Below are 6,764 nucleotides of genomic sequence, written 5' to 3'. Positions count from 1 at the left end.
ATAATGTTGTCTTGCCCTATGCCCCCCACTCTCTACCAACTCCCCTACTTACCTATACTCTGCAGCCTAGAACAACCCCTTGCATAGCTTACCTGCTAGTCATACACTCACATCAGTAGCTAATGCACTTATACTTCCTTCACAAATAAAATATCCCCTGCCTAGCACACCCATTCAGCCACACACTTCCCTACAGCCACCATCCCCTGCCCTATCACAACCAGGTGTGTATGTATGTTTGTTGGACTGTTGGAAAACATTGGAACCTGCTCCCCTCTGAACTTACCACTATTCCCTCTAAATCTCTCTTCAAAAAGAAAATTAAACTCCACCTCAAATCTCAATGGATGTGCCCCTGCACTAATCCTGACTAATCACTCTATGCCATCAGACAAATCCCTTCATCATGAAACCCTACCCCCCTCTTATCTTACTCACTCTCCCTTTTCAACCTACCCCTCAAAAAAAAAAAATTTTTAAAATGTAAAATTTTTTATGATGTTAACTGTATAACCTGCTTGTAATTTTTTTGGCTCAATTTGTGTGTACTCTTTGCATATTGTTACCCTTACTTTCTTGTAATATCACAAATGTACTTTTTCTTAAACTCTGGAGCTTAACTCCTCGGGCCTCTACTGAAAATGGACATATATCCAGCTAGACTAGCCCGGTCAACAAATGTAAAATAAAAATAAATAAATAAATGTATGTGTGTGTATGTATGTATGTGTGTGTGTGTATATATATATATATATATATATATATATATATATATATATATATATATATATATATATATTGTTGTTGTGTCTTTTGGCTTTTCCTGGTTAGGGGTCGCAGTTTGGCAGTAGATTTTTACATGCTGAATTGCCAGCCCTGACGCACAACCTTCAATGAAGTACGCCCATTCACGCATGTCTCCACACAGAAGATGCTCTTATATATATCATGTAAAAAAAAAATATATATATATATATATATATATATATATATATATATATATATATATCCTATCCTCTACCCACCTACATTCAAGCCACACAGATACCAGAACCATTCATCTCCCCCCCCCCAGAAGCCTGCAACTCTTACCTCTTTCTTCTGGACCGCAAATCCTTATCCCACGAGGGTTAACAGCCAAATTCCATAGTGTGCATGCGCGAACCAGCACCCAAACAGCTGAAAATGAAAGGAAAAACCACCAGGGAAAGCAAAATGGAATCCCCACCACTAGCGACGTAGAAGGAAGCCAGTGAGGACAACCCCACAAAAGGAACAGCCGCCGGAAACCATGCACATGAGTGGAAACCAAGAAAAGGCATTGAGGGATGGGAGAAAAGGCCACAGACACCCCCCTCCCTCCACTTACTCGTGGGTCCAGGACAACTTTGTTTGTGCCAAACTGCATTTAGTCCAGTTTTTCTATACTGTTATATGGCTTACATTAGCATACACCTTAAGATTTTATCAAGGCACTTAACTACCCCCATCTGATGGCAGATGACACACAGAAGTAGGAAAGTTCATGTATTATTCTGGAATTGAATGGGGTGACTTCATCTGTAAGAATTTCCAGGGAATTCCTATTCTGGGAAAAACATTTATTTTTTGTTCTTTACCTGTAAACCTGACATAAACTCTTTATAAGGATATCCGAACAGAAACATGTGTTGCATATTTAATTGTTACTTGTATATAATGGTATCCCTTACTTGACATCACCAGTATTCACTGTTATTTACAGAAATGAGATTTCTGCTACAGGCAATATCATCTAATGTTTCTTAGACTCTGGGCCATTTGCTGTCATTTTAATATTCTGGTAAAGCTGCACAAAATGTTTTCATTTTCTTCCTAATACTAGCCTGGTGAGATCTGAATAAAATCCTGTCCTTTGTCTTATCCATCAATAGGTGACCACCTGAAATTTGGCTAGTTGCAGCTTTATTACTATTGTAGTAAAAGACTTTGGCACCAACAGCTAACTCACTGCTGAGCAAGTAATTTTATAAGATGGAGAGGAAGTAGGGCTCTGTTCATTCTCCCCTTCACTCTGTCGACATGACCTGTAGAACTCTTTAGTATACTGTCTTCCCAATCAATGGGCCTTCTTAAAAGTGGTATGCCTTATTTGGAAGTCAGCCAAGTCAGAATTATATTCATTACTGGAGGGATACAATGTGACAACTGCAGCCTCTTCCCCTGCAAAGACAGGAACAGATTTTTCCTTTTTATCTAATTCATCCTGTAAAAAGAGCAATTCAAATAGGTAATTTTATTTGGTTAGTCATACACGCAGTCTGCCTATATTTGCTGCAGTAGTTCTTATGCTTTTTTTAGATGTCTGTCTCAAAGCTCTCTTATAGCAGAATGAAGACTATGACCCTCTACTATTCCTCTTTTCTCTGTTTCCTCAGTGAGAGATTCACCTGCATCTGTACTAGTTTTAATTTCCAGTGGGCAGAGTCCTTTCAGTTTCTGCAATAACTTCTTTTGTTGTCTTAATGTCTAGTTTCTTTCTTATTCTGTTGTGAAATGAAAGTCATTCCTATCAGTTTCTATACTGATTCAATGTCAGGTTTATTCTAATTTCTCATTATTTTCTTTTCTTGATCTATGTGTCTCTAACAACAATTTTTTTTTTTTTTTATAACAACAAAAAGTATCGGAAGAACACATCTATGAACACCTAGTACCTTAGTCCCAACAGACCATGCAGAATGTTAGGTCTCCTCTTTGTTTTCCTGAACTTCCTCATGCAGAGCTGCAGTAATCTTCAACAAATGAATCCTTTCTCATTCTGGAAACTAGTAGGAGTATTTGCAGCAAATACAGTCATTCAAAAAAAAATCATACCACTAAAATCATTTATTCTCACAACAGTACACTGCTGTCATGGAAAAAAACTGAGTTGCTTTTTTTACACAGAGTTGGAAAAGTCTAGCATTCAGGAATAAAGAAAAAGTCTCAAGGGAAAGCCCCAGTCTCTGAATTCTGTAATTATCTGAATAAACAGCAGTTTTTCAAAATTATTCAAGTAGCAAAGTGTCACTGTCTGTGTTTTACAGAGAAATGTATTTCTTAAAACATTCTCCACCTGTTTAGTAATTTTGCTCAGTGAATAGTATAAAAACAGCCAGAAAGTCAGGTCAGTGGTCTTAAGAATAAAATAAGCTTTCCCATTACCTTGTGGAATAACATAAATCAGGAAAAAACAGTTATTTTGCATGATTCCTTTGGGAAATATACTGTTAAAGCAGTAAATAGAGATACTTTCAAATTTCAATGTTTAGCTTACTAACACACTTTTTATTACCCCTTCATTTTAAAACAAACATTTTATCACCAAGTCCTTCCTACATTAGCAGATGTAGATAATTTATCTCATCAGAACCTACATTTATTGATGATAACCTGTCTTCCCTTGAAACTCACAATCATAGACAATGCACTGAAACTCGCATTCATTGAAAATGTATCTGACCTGTGGCAAATTAAGTGTACTTTGGTCCCTGGGCTGTTTTCAAACAGTGGTCCACTTCACACATTTTAGAACTGCACACACACAAATGCATGTGTTCTTTGATTCACAATCCTGATCATTTTAAATTATATTTCTTATTTAATACAGCAGGATGTTTTAAGTTTATAGTTTTGAACATTTTTACAATAAATAGTGAAACAAAATGTATGCACCAATGATGACAAAAGTACCCATTATACAAATTTTCAACCATAAAAGGGCACTTAAATAGCTGTCATCATAATTCACTAATATCTGTACTCAACCATTACTACCACATAATTAATTGCATACTCATTACATGTCTGAATGTGGTAAAAATGGCCACAGTAAAGTATCCCACTTTGCTTAACATAAATGTACACTAGTCTTTCAATGAGACTAATGAATTTTTAACTATCAGCTCAACAGGGTCAGTCATTTTTATCCACAAACATGCTCCCCCTAAAATGCAGACATTATATATATATATATATATATATATATATATATATATATATATATATATATATATATAATGTCTGTGTAAAAAGAAATAATAGTAATAACAGTAATGACCAAAAGCACATATTTCAAATTTGTTTCACACAAGCACACAGCAGCCAGAGTATTCCAACATAATTCACACAGGTACACTTGTCCTGTAAAGACATCTTTCATCAACAGAGAACCTACCAGCTCCACCAGCAGTTGCAACTGCTTTGCAGGCTATATACACTCCGTATTGTTATGAAGATATAACTTTCATGTTCTTTATTGGTAGCTTTGATGAACTACACAGAACTGTATAAAGATCACTAGCATCATACTGTAAGATCCAACCACGTATAGCACAGTTTAAGTAGAATAGAATGGAATAGTATTTATGAGAGCATAAGAAATATTAACCATCTGATAACATATGCAAAGTCAACATACAGGATCTCTGCAAAAGTCAAAGTCATCTGAATAATTTAACATTAAAAAGAATTATTACAAATGCAGAGGCTCCTGCTGATGGCAAACAACTTTACATTCCAGGGTGTCATCTGCAAATGCAGTGCCTGCTGCCCTTGAAGAATAAATTACTTATGCTACATTTAAAAAAAAATGATGTGGTGATGATATTGCCAGAACATTTCCTGAATTAGATGAGACATGCAATAGAGAATGGCTAGCAAACAATGACAACTGGTTCATAGTTATTAGCCATGCAGTCTTGGAAACCATTAAGTAGCCTACCACAAACTCCCTACTGCTGCAAAGCACTGACTGATTAAGTGGCTTGCTCAGTTTCACACAGTAAGTAAAAGAAGACGGAAAGATTAAACTGTATAACCTCACCACAGAAGCAGCTCATTAACAAGTCAGAACATTAGTTGTCTGGGCTAACTACCAGAGTAACTTTTTTAACTAAATGCTGACATCCTTTACAGTCCAATCTTATAGAGAAGACTGTATTATAGTAATATGTGAACTGATTACATAATAGATACTGAAGTTCAGATGTTTCTGATCATTATTCCAAATAATGAAGACTATATAACTTGAGGAATATCAACCCCTTTGCAGTAGCTGGAGCCTGTGAAGAAGGTCCTGCAAAAACATATTACCAAAATGTAACATGTTTGTGCCCATTAATAAATTAATTTATTCCTCAGTGCAATGAATAAAGCAAAACAATGACAATATAAATGCAGCAGTCATAAAAACATCAGAAATATTACTGCATATAACATTTTTTTTTGTTTTTTGGGTGGGGATTTACATATATGCATATCATCTACATCTCATTTTGACCTCCCTATGTCTTCTCAAGAAGAGCTATCCCATCTGACATCACTCGGTACAGGTCTGACCCACTTGAATGGCAAGTAATACTGTATTGTTGCAGCATACATGTCCAGAATCAACACTGCCAGGTCACAGACAAAAGGGGGACTATGCAGAGTAATGAATCAGACCTCCTACCAACCATACCAATATCCCATAACTTGTCTGCCTCTCCCCAATTGCCACAAACATTGCTCAAACCTGTCAGTATGGATGCCATTTCCCTCTTTGCTTTTACAGTTATTACAGACATTTGGATTTCAGTTAAAACTTTTTTTTCAAATTTTACAGGAAAAAACTGACAACCATTTTCTGACTTTGAAAACATACTTAACATGAGAAAAGGTAAACTTCTCTTTCCATGAAATTCACATTTTGTGAAAATGTATCTGGCAACCTATTAGTCTACAAGAGACATGCTGAGATCCATAATAATTAGCACTGTAATAATTAGCATCTATGTAAAGGGTGCAGAAATTTGAAAGACAAATGTATAACACATTTGCTAACAGCCTGTGACAGCCCACTGGATCCAAGTGTCCTTTTTCATGAACAGCCCAAGAGTACTGTTTGGTGAATTAAACTGGCAGAGTCACATAGAAGAAAAAGGAAGTTTGAGACAATCAAACCATGAGCAGCAGGAAACAGCTCTTCAACAGCTCATAGCCCTACTCATCTGCACTATGTGCTGTACAGCTGTTGTAGCACAAATACACTGCATTTCATACATGTGTGCCTGCAGGAAAAAAAAAGCTAAATTAAAAATGTATTCAAAGTTAGAATATTAGCATTAAACTCAGTGATTTGCTAAAAAGTAAAAAAGTAGGAGTAGTTGAAGAAGGCTTGCCAATTGGTGTGGATCATTAAGACTTTTGCCTCCCATACATAAAGTTTGAATCTATGTGATTCTAAGTGAGTCACTTAAGCACACAGCCCCCCCCCCCCTAAGTTGGGCATTTTATACACACATGCAAACACACAGCTGCTTTCATTGGCCCTTCATCAAAAAATCAAATTTTGCTACATCTCCAGTTTGCAGGTAAGTACCAAGTTGCATCCATGTATTGTATTGTGCTCAGTCCTGTCCTTAATCAAATGTTGAAGTTCAATATGAATATGCATCTCCCTTTCACTTGCATGACTTTGAAATGTGACACCTGGATGCAGCTGTGTCTCAGCTTCAGCCTCATTGGCTCAAATGCTTTTGCCAATGAGAGCTGACATTGAGCTAGCTATATAAGCTTGTGCTAGAGTAATGCTGAGCAGACCACTTAAAGCAGTACTGCATTTTTAGCAGCAGTAACTAATGGATTACTGAATGGCTATGGTCAGGCCACCCAGCAAGCACCGGACCCTAGGCAGCTGCCTTGGTTACCTTGTGCTGGCTCCAGCCCTGGGGATAAAATGGGTTTTTATTGGCTGCATGTGT

This window comes from Protopterus annectens, chromosome 14.part0 (genome assembly GCF_019279795.1).
Source record: "Protopterus annectens isolate FY-2018-M chromosome 14.part0, PAN1.0, whole genome shotgun sequence".
Lineage (NCBI taxonomy): Eukaryota > Metazoa > Chordata > Ceratodontiformes > Protopteridae > Protopterus > Protopterus annectens.
The sequence above is the reverse complement of the archived record's forward strand: the minus strand, read 5'-3'. Positions refer to the sequence as shown.